Source organism: Haemaphysalis longicornis, unplaced genomic scaffold (genome assembly GCF_048455015.1).
Source record: "Haemaphysalis longicornis isolate Haplotype H1 unplaced genomic scaffold, Haemaphysalis longicornis Haplotype H1 scaffold_1, whole genome shotgun sequence".
Taxonomy (NCBI): domain Eukaryota; kingdom Metazoa; phylum Arthropoda; class Arachnida; order Ixodida; family Ixodidae; genus Haemaphysalis; species Haemaphysalis longicornis.
This window is the reverse complement of record NW_027526203.1, coordinates 239,906,624-239,921,808: the sequence shown is the minus strand read 5'-3', so window position 1 is coordinate 239,921,808 and position 15,185 is coordinate 239,906,624. Positions and strand designations below refer to the sequence as shown.

The 15,185-nt window shown below is 46.9% G+C and overlaps 1 long non-coding RNA gene across 1 annotated transcript; it reads right to left on the bottom strand.

Annotated features, from left to right (window-relative positions):
- Positions 1-5,511: 5,511 nt before the first annotated feature.
- LOC144168825 (uncharacterized) lies at positions 5,512-7,906 on the bottom strand. Its single transcript, XR_013322251.1, has 3 exons — positions 7,381-7,906; positions 6,166-6,291; positions 5,512-6,053 (listed from the first exon to the last, which is right to left on the bottom strand). It is a non-coding gene; the product is annotated as an uncharacterized LOC144168825 (long non-coding RNA).
- Between the last annotated feature and the right edge of the window lie 7,279 nt (positions 7,907-15,185).

Here is a 15,185-nt window from a genome sequence, read left to right as displayed (position 1 = left end):
AATCCAGTCCAAGCCAAGCCAATCCAATACAATCCAATGCCCCTCGCGAGAGAGTGTTCGCTATCGGAGAGGAGATGGGGTGAGCGGAGGAGAATGCGGACGCCGACGACGACGACGGACGCACACAGAAAGGACAGGGCCGCCGACAGAGATGCTCTCAGCGTCGCATCTAAAACGCCAGTGTGTACGAGATTACAGCGCACGTTAAGGATCCCCAGGTGGTCAAAATTAATCCGGAGACATATACGGTGCGCCTCATCGCCTGCGTTGCGTCGGCGCATTAAACAACTACAATCAATCAATCAATCAATCAATCAATCAATCAATCAATCAATCAATCAATCAATCAATCAATCAACGAAGCAATCATGTGAAACAATGTCGGCTATATTTCATATGCCCGTAGGCTGTATTGCAGTCGTGGGAAAAATTTTGTGTTAATTTTCAAATGAGAACATTAGTTAAATCAGTAGGTCAAAAATTGTTCGGGGCACTTAATAAAAGTCTGCCTAGGAGCTTTGAAGGCGAAAGCCTGGCGATACTTTTTTTTTTTTTGCTGCAACATCACATTTGCGTCTCTTTCTTCGCCTTCGTTTCTTCGTCTTACGGCGCGAAATATGTCACAGACTGAAACACGTCACAGGTACCCTGGAATCAAGGTTCCGCGAGGCTGAAGTGCACCTGTGCTACTTACTGTGTGCCATCACGTTGAGGTGTCAAGCCACACGCAGTATTGTACAGAATTGTGAAGAGGTATATTAGATGCAAAGCATCTCTTGCTCTAGGCTTCGTCGTCCGTCGTCCGTCGTCCATCCACCCGCCGGCCCAGGAAGACACCGGCAACACTGCCGCTCCAGGAGCCCTTTAAAGGAGCCATGAAGAGAAAACACAAGTTTGGTTCATTCAAAAGATTGTCTCGTTAGAATCATACTGACACCACTTTTAACGTAAACTTCGCTCAAATAAGCTACATAATTAGGAAAAACGGGAATGATCATGCGACCCACCAGCTCATTTCCCGCAACAGAACCTATGATGTCACATGAGCTAAGCTCTGCGATTGGCGGAGGCTGGCAGAAGCAGACGCAAATTAGGTAGAGCTTACAAACTAAACGAACGAGCGATTTGCGCTTAAATTTAGGGCACATTCTTTACGAAGCAATAAGAATGATGGGGCAAACAGTGGAAGTAACGAAAGCACATGTAAACATAGAAGTACTTATGCGTTCTGCTGTTCGTACTGCGCACAGCATGCTTGGTTTAGCTGCACAGCACTACGGGGCTTGGGGTTGTCTCAGACGACACTGGCCGATTGACGCAAGCAACGGTGTCTTACGTGACCCCATTTGTCGAGCGAGCACTGTTTCAGGGAACGAATATTTTCTCCCAAGACACCACCGGGCGTTCAGCAAGCCGAGCATGCGCAGTGGGGGTGTGGACGGCGCAACAACGACAAGGGAGGGACATAGCCCCGTCGCATCTAATAAAATTACACCATCTTCCCGTAGGGGAACCCTGAGCAGTATGCGAAACAGCCATGGGCTCAACGCAATTTCCCATTTCGTAGTTACGGTAAGTGAAAAGTGTGGTAGTTACCATGAAAACCAAACTGTAAATATAACGGTATCTACGTACCTCAACCTAAGGAAACGATGAACTGAAAACTAATGGGCACTTGAATCGACCCCATGGCTGCTTTGCATACTACTCAGGGTTCCCCTACGGGAAGATGGTGTAATTTTTGTCCATCGGAGCAGATACATAACATGCCTCGATGGAACTATGCATTGCGGGTAACAAATACACATTACAAAAGGGAAACACACACAAAAACAACAATCCAGAAGTGGCTGCCGCTGGCCTGCATACAAGTTGTAACATTTTGTACCACGCAGGGTACAACATAGACAAAGTGGAAAGCTTAGTTGTCGACAAACGTGAACGGTACACACAGAATTGTGCAGAATAGCGCACGGAAAAATGCCCAACAACACCGCTTTCGGTAGCAAGGAAGAACGAACCACCAAGCTGGGAATGCGAAGAAAAAATTCCCCGCATTTCCCCGAGGGGAAGAATGTGAAAGTGCGAATGCACGAGTTGAATTTGCGCGGTTCGGTAATGTTCGCGAAAGAGAGATCACACACACACACACAACTACAAAGAAAGAAAGATGCATTTATTCACAGACACCTATTTGTGTTGTCGTTGTACTTGATTGCTAGAGCGGATCTCAGCTTTGAAATTTCGTGTCAGTACTCCTTTAAGCAGGTGCATTAGCCCTTCTCACGCCCGATTCTTGGCCAATCCCCCACGTGGGTATGTGCCATGTCAGCGGCCAGGCTGCGCGCGCCCATCTCCCCCCGTTGCCAAGGAAGACGAGGAGATTTCTGGCCAATCCCCCACGTGGGTATGTGCCATGTCAGCGGCCAGGCTGCGCGCGCCCATCTCCACGTGCGCGGACATCGCCGGTGGACGCAGGTTCAGGGTCGCTTAAGAAGTGCATTGCACTTAAAATATAAACAGATATCCTTAACAAACATGAAAGCAAAAGACACAGAAGTAAAGAACTACATTCATCTAAAACTAACAAAAGATTGCATGCAGTGGATATTATAAACGTGAAAAGCACGAAACAACTTGCGGGCGAACGTTTTAATGTCGCTTTGTCATTCAAGAATTTTTTTTACATTTTTGCTGACATGCGACGGTTAGGGGCAAATCTGAACGCCGCTGTATTTTACGCCATTATAAGGCGTAGGAGCAGCTTGTTAACAGTCGCGTACAGCGGATAATTCCACCAAGATTATTCACAGAAAAAAAGGAGTCAAAACGTACACTTGTGGAGAAAAAAGCGAGACGATTATATTTGGATGACGGCAACAAAAGTTTCACTGGCAACAAAGTGCACATTTATACAGAAAACCTAGCAACAAGATACTTAAATCGGAAAGCTGCAGTTAACGCACATATTTAAGCAACAGTGACTGTACAGTGTACATATTACATAAAACAAGGCCAACAAAGAATAAAGTTCAGTGAGCACATGAGGTTAACCTCACACATAGAAACGCAGTGAACCCAGGCAAAAATAAAACTATTACCCTAGAAATTGTAATGTGCTTTTAGAACACTGGCGTCGCGATGTAACAGGACCATATGGGTAAAATGGGTAGAAGCATAAATGCTTAAAATATTAAACAAAATGTGTATTTGAAAGGTGCTTTAGTGTAAACACAATTGCGTTGTGCCCGATGTAAAATAAGGCTCTACTTGACATTAATAGAATGACAAAAGACAGAAGTTTAAAAGACAAAAGTTTTACGTAAGTCGCAGACGCTACATTTAGTTGCACATAGCCCATAGAGCAACGGTTTGTTGAAAAACGCCGCGTAAACCAGGTTTTCCAGAGCAAGGTGGGCGATTCGTACTTGACGTGCTTGTTAAATTTTAATTTCCAATTTCGTGATAATCCTAGAATATGATGTGGGCGGTTGCAGTGAACGGAAGCAATCTCTGTGGTTTCTAAAACTAATGTGCAATGATTCGTTACCACAATTACACTCTTATGAAGCAGAACTAACATCGTTTCTTTTACTTGCAATGGTTTCTTACTGATTCTCTATTTAAAGGACAAAGCTTACTCGGCGGGGAATTTTAGCGAAGCGGTCAATGACTTCTGATACGCTGACATCAACGTCTCTGTGAGCGTACAGAAGCGCTAGGCCAACCATGCGTTCCTGGGACATCGTGGAGCGCAAGCTAGTAGTTCTTTAACAACCTCATGCTCGAAAATGTTCTCTCTGCGGTGGCAGTTGTCACTGGAAGGGTGACTAGAATCTGAAGCAGTTTGTGCACATTCGGATAGAACTGGCAGTCGCAGTGAGAGAGGGCAGTTATTCCTGTGCTGGGGCGGAGGTTTGCTGCTTTGTTCATCCACTTTGCCCACCAAAGTCGCAGTTCTCCCAAAGCAGCCCTTGCGTCCACGTCCTGTGGAAAACTAGCGACGAGGTTTTCCGCTGCTTTCTCGCGATTGTCTTGCAGTGGTGGTATTGCGGATGGCACAATTACACAAAAACACTCTAATGTTGTCCTGTGCTTTTCGAACCGTTGGTGCAACTGTGCTAACACGTAGTCCATGAATGGAATGAATACGGTTCTTCTAAAATATTGCTCTGGATTTTCTAATGCAACGCCACGATCCTGCTGGCGGACGCCGGCTCGTCGGCTGGTGATTTCGACATTCATTTTGTTTGCCACGGCCTGCACTTGTGCAAATATTTTCGAGAAGGAGGCAGTGGCACTGTCTCGGTCATTTTGAATAGTCTCCTGTACCAAGTGTAGGTCGTCCATCGCGGCGCTCATGTCGATGCTGCTCGACTGCAGCCTCTTTGACAGCGGCAGAGTCAATGCAAGCACATTCTTCGCCACATGCAGGCTCACGAGGAATGCTGGTGACAGAAGTGCCAACGCCAAACTATTCGCCTGAGCGGAACTTTCACCACTGCCATTGTCTTGAATTTCCTCTAGTGCTGCGATCACCGCTTCAAAAAGGAAGGAAGGAAGGAATAGTACAGGAAAGGCAGGGAGGTTAACCAGAATACTGTCCGGTTGGCTACCCCACTCAGGGGGGAGAGGATACGGGAAATGAAAGGGAAAGAAAGGACAGCGGTACATATTAAAGGAGAAAATGAGAGAAAGAAAAGTAGAAAAAACACAAGGCGTGACCAGGCAACTATAAAGGCGGACTGACAAATGAAAGCACTGCATCATGCTTTTCCACCCAGCGCGTTTCGCATAATCCCAGAAGCCGCTGCCTTGTGGACTCTGGGCACATCAAACTTATCATTTTTCTCAGAACGTGCGAACGGTTAGCAGATTTCCGAAAAAAATTCGATGTTTCCTTTAGCGTCCCAAAGCAGTTTCGGATATCTGTAATGGAGCAGGCCGCACACAAAACTAGGTTAAGGGAGTGGCTGGCGCAATGTGTGTACAATGCGGTCGGATATTTTTCGCGAACGACGGCTTGTACACCATTGGTTCTACCTGCCATAGAGCTTGCGCCGTCATACCCTTGGCCACGAAGGTGTTGTTAATTCCTAGGTCAATGAGAAATTTGATAATTGTGTCAGCAAGGGCTCTGCCGCTTTGGTCCTGTATTGGCACAAAGCCTAAAAACACTTCTTCGATGTTGTCGGTATCCTTGTTCAGGTACCTTGCGCAAACGGTAAGCTGTTCAATTCCAGCAATGTCTCTAGTTTCATCGGCAAATACTGCAAAGCAGCCTGAGGCGTTTACTTTTGCAACCAATCTTTCTTTGATGACTTCGCCAGAAATTTCTATAATTTGGTTTTGTACCGCTGGCCTTAAATACGAGGCATTACTGGGGCAGCCCTCCAGGTGGTCCTTCAGAGCTGTATCGCCACAATCGGCTCGCATTCGAAGTACCGCTCTGAAGTTTCCTTCGTTTTCCACGGAGACGGCGCTCAAGTCCAGAGGACCACTGTTCCTATGGCCACGCAGAGCCAGACCCTGCCGTGCGCAAAAAAGAACTGTCTCAACAACAGGCTGCAATTTTCTTCTGTTTTCTCTTATTTGATTTTGTCTGCCCTGGTCCAGCTGATCAACCACACTAGGTGCGTTTCCTAAGAACGTTTGGATAAAGTTATCAGCCGCCAGTTGACAATCACGGTGATATTTGGTGCTTTCGTGCGCATCAAAGATTTCGAGAGCGTGCTTCCATTTCTGGAAAGGCTTAGACACGAGGGCTCCAGTGCGTGCATGTTGGCCCTTGCCAACCTCCGGCCCGCAGAACAGGACGCACACTCGACAAAAAGCACCTTGTTGAAGGTCTGAGTAGCTCAACCATCGATATCTATCGAGCCATGCCGACTGAAATCTTCGGTTTTGCTTCAAATCTTTCGTAGATTTGAATCTGTATCCTTGAGGTGGAATCCACGGAGATGTCAGAAGCTGATATCTGGTCTGGTCTTCCATTGTTGAGTAATTCGAGTGCAGCCCTATGTCAAATTTGCTTGTTAGGACCGTTTGCGCATCTGAAAGAGTTAAATATTTGATATCACTATACGTGGTTCGATACATGAGCGATCTGTTTCTAAATTGTGCACAATAACTGAACGAATAAGAAAAATATGTGCGAATTCTCACCAGATGAGCATGTTGAGCCTGTCGGTACAGACGGTACAGACGCATGCTTCTGAGTTTCCAGATGTGGCTCTGGCACCAGTCCTTCGTCTCTTGTGTCAGTAGAGATTTTTTGTCTTGAACCAGTACCTGCGCAAACCACAAGGGAAAAAAATAAACAGCAGCCCTCTCTTGTCGCTATACCCAATGACCCAATAATGCGCCATCTTTGTTTATAAGCTCCTACCGCCATGTATGTAAGTAGCATAATGTTCGGTGTGTGAAACTGCACCTTTGGCCTGCGCGAGCAAGGTGTTTCCTGCAATGCTCAGCGTAACGCGCTGGTTCACCGGTTTGTGACTTAGAAGCTGTGTTCGGACTAAGAAGCGGAATCTATATGTGTTTAGGGGAAACAGCGTAAGATGTGCCACCTAGGCTAAGGGTGCAGTGGCGACAAACTCAATACGAGTTGTAGAAAAACCAAATTTTTTAGACTGCGCCTCGTCATAGCTCCGTCACCCCCGTGGTTATCCGGCCTGTTCAATCCTACGCGTGATCAAAACCAGACGTGAAAATTGCATGTCAGGGAAGGGGACATTTTTTTTTTTAGCGTGAGTAGCGATTTTTTCGATTTTTTTATGCAAACCATGGAAGGGAGCGCTCCTCTGTGTTCTTGAAAAGAGAGGAATTTTTTCTTCGAAGGGGGAAGAGGGTTGTCTCATCACGCGACTGAAGGACCTACTGAATAAAAAGACAGCGCAAGGCTTGATCCACAGTGCTTTTCGTCCTGCCGGCATCGTCGGCATTGTACGCCGGCGTGGCGAAAACATTTTAAGAAAGGCAGCGACAACATCGAAATAATGATTTCGAAACCGAACATGATTGAATTTCAAGCAGTTGCATGACTGAAGGAAAAAAATAGGACATATACAGAAAAGGTCTCAGTACTGAAAAGAATGCATGCAAACAAATGTCTCCACGAATGAAAGTCAGGAGACCTGACTTTTATGAGAAAGAGTTGCTGTTACATGTTGGTTATGCTAACGCTTACTTTCGCAAATAATGCATCTTATTCCCCTCACTTGACTACTGGTTTATCAGTAATAATGTTGCTATTTTGCAAACGTAGCTGCCAATACCTGTCCGCCTACGAAAACCCGATTCTAGGCTTCAAGATCATGCATTTTACGCACCATACATTGAACACAAGAAAACCCGTAAAAGAAATAGCATAGTTACCTTTGCTGGCTTCAGTGTCTTGGCACGGACGCTTGGACGTAGGAGGAAAAAATGTCGATATCCTCTTCTGTGACATATTGTAACGCCGAATTCCGTGCAGTCGCTACGCGGCATTGAAGGGCAGACAGATGAACTCCGAAGACATATTAAGTTGAATATTTACACTAAAGGTTCTTATCTTCCCTGATGATCTGACGACGACGATTGTAGGGGAGGTTTCTTTAAAAGTATATTTAAACGAAAGAAAAAATATTTGCAGACTGAAGTTGAAGTTGAGCAGAGTAAGAAGTAAAATAAGCGTATCAGACAGCTAACTTTGTGTGAAACCCTGAGGATCCGACCCCGAGACGTCGTGTATCGTTGTTTTGATCGGTCACTTAGGCTCCGCCCACGACGCACGTGCCAATCAGCATCTCGTGGCGATCTGGTTGGTTGCATTCGCAAATCCGTGCATAAACTGCGGCGGACAACGCCCCCGTAACCCCGAAACGTTGGTAACTCTCTCCCACCACTAGAAAAAAGGAAAAGACGAAAAACAATTAAGTAAAACACAACAAACGAAACCACGTAAGTTCGAGCACCTCTTTTCCTAAAATCGCGAGCTGCTCGTTTATTCTGTCATGTGTTCTTTTTTTTTTACCGCCGATTGGGATGCGGTGATGAATGGACAGCGCGGAGCGCAGACGGAAACGCATTACCGTATAAACCGGATTATAGGTCGACCCGGTATATAGGTCGACCCCCTACCTTGAGGTGGGAAAAGTTGACAAAAAATTCATTCGGCACAGAAGCGCACTCACAATGTCTATATTTATTTTCGACGCCCGTCCGTCACTGCCACTGACTATGCCTGCCGAAGTCACTCGTCCGAGCTCTCAGAGTCGTCCGAGGATGACTGCTTCGCACTGTCATCTTCCATGCCATCAGGCGCGTTGCTGATGGAGCACTTTCTGAACGCTCGTGTAACCATGTCGTCGGGCAGCGACTGCCCAGAGAAGGACACCCAGCTTGACACGGTCGCAACCGGCCCGTATAGGTCTTTTTGTTGTCGCCGGCTATCCACTCATTGTACAGTTCGCGGAGCCGGTCCGCGCATGGCCTCCGGAGCGATCGTGAGCGAAGTTCCCAGACGAAGTCTGCCACTTTGTTCTCCAACTCGGGGTGCACCTCTTGACGTCCACAGAACGATCGGTTTCGGGGGTTGCACGCGCACAGCTTAGCTTTCTGGCTCCGCCAGTACCGCACACTTCTCTGAAACGTCTAACTGGCGTTACGCCGCCATATTCCCATTCTGCTCGGTGACTCAATCACCGTCAGCTTAAACGCCCTGGCGAACTCGCGTCGACTGCCGCCACTCATTTCGGAACAGAGACGTACAGAAATGTACGCACGCACGCGTAATAGACGAGTAAAAGACGAAAAACTAGAGAAAAGCGAAATCAAATAAAGGCCTGATAGAGCGAGAGACCAGTCCGACACGAATGGCGATGGCGATTGGCGACGGACTACGGACCAACGTTATTAGAATAAGCTAGTAACGTTGCTACGGACCAACGTTATTAGAATAAGTTTATTCTAGTAACGTTGCTACGGAGTACGGTTGCACATTGTTGCCAGACAACGATTTACATTCTGCCAATGACCGCTATATAAGACGAGGGGTGACTTTTGGGCGGATTTTTTTGAAAAAAAACTCGACCTATATTCCGGTTTATACGGTACTTCGCGCCTCTGGGTTTGACGCGGGCGGCCACGGGGCGGGTTCAAAGAAGGGACGCGCGCTGCGCATCGTTTCGTTTGTTTGTAATGATGCCGCAGCGCCCGGTGTCGGCGCCTCGGTTTGAGGGAAGTGGTAGACTTGGCCGCTGCTGTATCGGGCAGGTCGACGAACTGCGGCAAGTATTCGCGGGGAGGGCTATGACGAACTAACGAGGCCGTCTGGGTGGCCCTCGTTTTGTGCGATCCCGAGCACTTTGGACCAACCGCGGGTAGAAGGGTTGTTTTTGCCTGCAGGTGTCCCCGCGACACGGTTGAATGGGCTTCTCCCGCCAGTCATTCTGGGGATCTAGGCTTGGAAACATTGGGTCGCGCAGGTCATTTAGTCGCGTGTCTCGTGCCGGCTACGTGTGGTCTTCTTTCCGGCCTGAAAACGCGACGTCGTCTGGCTGACAACGAGGGCGGCAATAACGGGACGGCGGGGCGCGTGGAACGAGAATGGGGGGTCCGTCGGGAAACAATTAGTAGCCTATCGGCGGCGGAAAAAGGGATAAGTGCCGTGCGCGGTGTGTGGCGGCGTGCGCGGCCACAGAGTGGGGTGGGGGGGGGGGGCGCGCTCGACAAAGCGACGTAGAATTGTCGGCTTGAATGTCTGTCGGCGACCTGAAGCGCGCGCGCCGTCTCAAAACTTTAATGACCACCAGGAGGGAAACGGGCCACCAAGGGAGAGCTGGTGCGCTTTCCGGACAGTACTCCTGGGGTTCTGGACAAAATCCTAGGATGGTTTCCGGCGCAGGTGGTTGCCTTGGTCGCCGTGCATGACAGCGCGTCAAAATTTCGGGGGGAGGGGGGGGGGGGGGGGGGCTGAAGGATGATGGTAGCTGTGGACCAATTGTAGATATCCTCTAGTATTCTTACATAATGCTCATCTACCCCCTGGTTCCGTAATGCCTGAATGACTGCTGAGGTTTCGATGGAGTCAAATGCTTTCTCATAATTTATGAAGGCTATATATAGGGGTTCAGTATATATATATGTATATATATATATATATATATATATATATATATATATATATATATATATATATATATATATACCGGTGCGGTGCGGCTAACGCACCGCACCGGTTATGCGGAGATGTGGGTTCGTGTCCCGCTCCCGGAAAAACGGCGGATTTTTTCTCGACTTATATTTTCGCTTATTTATCAATGAATCAAAGAAACGTGACAAGCACACGTCATTCGGCCCTATTAAATATTTCGAAAAAAGCCGAATAGCACTGGCAATGACGACTGCAACCTTGATATATATATATATATATATATATATATATATATATATATATATATATATATATATATATATATATATATATATATATATATATATATACTCAGCACACTTCTCTATCACCTGATTGACAGTGTGAATATGGTGCATTGTTGAATAGCCTTTACGGAACCCTGCTTGTTCTTTAGTTTGACTGAAATATAAGGTTGCAGAAATTCTGTTAGCGATTACCTTGGTAAGTACCTTGTAGACGACTGACAGTATCGGCCTGTAATTTTTCAAGTCCTTCATGTCACCTTTCTTATGGATTAGGATGATGTTCGCGTTCTTCCAAGATTCCAGTACACGTGCGGTCATTAGGCATTGCGTATACAGGTTTGACAGTTTTTCAAGTACAATTTATCCGCTATCCTTCACGAGGTGTGCTGTTATCTGATCCTCACCAGTTACTTTGCCCCCTTTCATTTCTTTCAAAGCCTTCCTTACTTCTTCGGTTGTTAGTGGTGTGGGATGTCAATCTGCTCTGAACTACTTTCTCGTTCGGCATTATCCTGGCTGTCCCGGCTACTGTACAGATCCCTATAGAACTCCTCGGCTACTGTGACTATTTTATCCCTATTTGTGATGACATTGCCTTGCTTGTCTTTGAGTGCATACATCTGATTTTTCCCCACGCCAAGACACCTCTTATCTGCTTTCAGGCTACCACCGTTCTTTACAGCATATTCTATCCTCTCCATAGTATACTTCTGTCTTACGCTTATTGATTAACTTCGAAAGCTCCGCTAGCTTAGCTGGGGTGGAGATTGTCATGGTTTACCGTTTCCTAATTAGATCTTTCGTCTCCTGGGAAAGTTTACTAGTATCCTGTCTAGCCATCGTGCCCCCGACTTCTACTGTACACTCCGTGATAATGCGTGTAAGGGTCTCGCTGGCTTCCTGAGTCGTAAACTCTGCTTCCTCGGTAAGAGCTGAATATCAGTTCTGCAGCGCGATCCTGAATTCTTCTACTTTACGCCTTACTGTTAGCTCATTGATCGGCTTCTTTCGTGCTAGCTTGTTACGGTCCCTCCTTAGATCTAGCCTCATGGGCGTCCGGAAGGGGGGGCAAGGGGGGTAACTGCCCCTCCCTGGAGATTAGGATATTTTTATGCACTACAAAAAAGCTGCACAGCTTGGTTGGCCCATAATTAAAATAACTATGCCCTGAAAGTTGGAAGAGAGGAGAAAAGACACCGACGTTCTCTCCTTTGTCCCGCCCTTTAGCGAAACGTTTTTTAATTATGTACGTGAACCAACCAGCCCAACAGTCCAGGCTACCCAATGATTAGCACACTCAGGTCCTGCGTATCCGTATGGAACGCCCTTCAGGACTGCGGTCAACATAGCACTTTAGGCACTGACTAACATTGCCGGTCATATGACGGCAGTGAAACAGGCTGTCTGTGCTGGCTATTGAAGATAGCAAATAATTCTGAAAGGTTTCACTTTTTTTTTCTAAACTTTACATTTATGCAGTCTTACCACAAGAACTTCAGTTTTCGGACAAATTTGCAGCTATCGTCACCGCTACACTTATTAGGGAGAGTGTAACATCCTCCCGTGCCATCCCATCACCTAGTACACCATTTCCTTCGAAATAGCGAAATGTTGGCACCACCCAAGCCCCGAAACAAAACCTATAAATCAGCCCCTCAAAACGCTTGTATGCCTGTACTGCATTGAAAGTCAGGGAGGCCAGTAGTATCTTTATTGGGTGAGCCATTTCAACAGACGTCATCACAGATGTCATCTCGCAATTTGCCCAGAAAAACCCGAGGCGTCTGCAGCTGCTATTCAAGGAATATTGACGGAGTGCAGTTGTGTGTATGTGAACGTATTGTGCTGTGTGCAATTGGCGTGAGTCGAGAATCCTCCCGCAGCGAGACACTCTCCTTTACAAAGTCACAGTAAGTTTTCGCATTTTCTTTATTCACTTTATTTCTTTGTTCGGTAATAAAATCCAACGTATATTCTCCATGTCTGGTTCTAATTCGCTGTTTGTAATTTTTGTAACCACCAATAACGCCTTTTTGGTGCTATCCAACCGTACCTCACCCCGCTGATGGATGCCCCCCCTTGCAAAAAGTTCTGCGGACGCCCTTGTCTAGCCTAATTCGAGATCTTACCATATATATACGGTGGTAACTACACCTTACCCTCAAAGCACTTCCACATCCTTCACGACGCCAGGGTTATCGCATAATATGAAGTCTATTTCTTTTTTATGCTCCCCATTCGGGCTCCTCCATTACCACTTCCGGCTCTCCCGTTGGCAGAAGAAGGTATTCATTATGCGTAGGTTATTCCGTTCTGCGAACTCGACTATAGGTCCCCCCTGCTATTTCTACAGCCCAGAACATAGTTACCAACTACGTTGTCTCCAGCCTGATTCTTGCCTACTTTAGCATTGAAGTCCCCCATAACTACGGTATACTGTGTGTTTACTTTAGCCATTGCCGATTCCACATCCTCATAGAAGCGTTCCACTGCCTGGTCGTCGTGGCTGGATGTGGGCGCGTAGCCCTGTACCACCTTGAGTTTGTACCTCTTATTGCGCCTAATTACAAGACCTGTTGTCCTTTCGTTAATGCTATAGTATTCTTCTATGTTGCCAGCTATGCTTTTATTGACTAGAAATCCCACTCCCAGTTCTCTTCTGTCCACTAGACCACGGTAACATAGGACGTGTCCATTTTTCAGCGCCGTAAAGGCTTCACCTGTCCTCCTAACCTCACTAAGCCATATGACATCCCATTTAATGCCCTTTAATTCCTAGAACAACACCTCTAGACTCGCTTCACTGGATACGGTTCTCGTGTTAAACGTGGCCAGGTACAGATTCGAATGGCGGCCTGTCCGGGTCCAGGTATTCTTAGCACCCTCTGCTGCGTCACAGGTCTGACCACCGCCGTGGTCAGTTGCTTCGCAGCCACTGGAGGCTGAGGGCCGTAGGGTAATTGGCGTATTTATGGGAGGTTGTGGCCGTTACTAAACCAGGGTGGCCAATCCTGCTCTGGTGAGGGAGTGCGTTACCGGCAATGGTCGCCGGGGTCAGGCCGCGCCCCATTCTGCAACTCCATCAATACGCTGATTTTTTAAAAAATCTGGTGGGAATAGTTCGGCATCGGGATTCGAACCACGGTCCTTCTGCACGCGAGGTGGATGCTCTGCCTCTAGGCCACCGCTGCTGCCATCATTATGTAGTCACGGTTTAAAACACCGGGACACGTTTTCGAACGCCTCGCGCTAGAACGTAACGCGTACTAAAAGAACACACCGGGACACTCGTTTTCCAACGCATCGCGACTGCAAGAAGCACCCCGAAGAAGCTAAAACAGGAACACTACCGCCGCGACTTGAAGCGGCACTGTCGTAGTACGACCAAGACGGACAGCTCTGGGCCGTCCAGCAGCACTCTTAAAAAAAAAGGTCGGAGCATTCACTAATGGAATACTAACAAGTTACTTGTCCCAGTATACACTAGGTACTTAGTAACTGGAGGTAGTAAATGTAGCACTTGTCAAAATTACTAACCGAAGCAGGCAGTAAGCACCAGTACCCCCACTTGTAAAGTCCCAGCGATAGCACTCTTCTGAGCTACATGCGTTTACTAACTGGCCATGCACAACCTAGTCATAAGCACGACCTCAATCTAGTGCATACTGCTTCCTACACTCAGTTAATTTACTAACCATGCCGTTGTTAGTGCCAGAGCCTACGTACAAAACCGCGGGGTAGTAAGGGTCGTAAGGAGTTAGTAAATACGGCCGTTACTACCTTTTTACGACCTTTTTTATTAAAGGGAAGGTGAAGCGGTTTTAGAATTAGAAGAAAAGTTGACTAGCAGCAAGTACACATTGAATAGTTCATGTGTACGAAATATTTAAGGAATACATGCAATAGAAGCGGCGCAATGAGCAAACAAAATTGGCCCGATGCCCCGCCCCCATCTCGCCGCGCGATGCCGGAAGACCGAAGAGCGCGGGCAAAAACCGGCTGAAAAACGTCATACCTGGACTTCCGGCCGGATCGGCCGCCTCGGCCATGCTCTTTTCGCCGTGTTTCCTTGTGAATGATACTTGTTGCTGTTGTGGTTGATAGCACTCATTTGTACAATTTTCGTGTTCAAAAAGTATGCACGAACGCCAAACGAGGCATACGTTATCATGCCGTATTCCTAAGCAGAATAATGCCACGCCGGGATGCTTGATAACATACGGAAGCGACGGCCGAAGTGGTTGTGCTTGATGACAGAGAGTATACTACACTACGTTAAATACTTTGTAAACCGCTCCAATGCGGCTTTTTTTTTTTTTTTTTGATGCGATGATAATGTGAATGTTCACATTAGATTCTAATTTAGGCAGGATGGGGAATACTGCTGTACTTTGGCCGGGGATGTTTCGTTCCATTCCAGAAACCAAGTCACGTTTGTCCTGGAAATACTTGTTTCGTTAAACGCGCCGGTTTTCTTTCCCTATGGGCTCAGGACAGTGTTCAAAAAAACAATTTTTTGGCGAAAGTAAAACAAGGGGCCAATCCTGATAGAAGTTCTCTCCCGGCCAAGAGGTAAACATTATTCCTACAAAGTAAAAGAACCAAGACAACCAGATTACTTATTTTGCAAGTATACATGTCACGATAAGGTGATGTTTGTCTAAAATTAAGAAAAAAAAACACCACTCCGAACCACCACCGTGCCATAATTTGTGTTGACTGCGGGGGCCTAATTTTTTGCCCAAGATTTCGTGTGG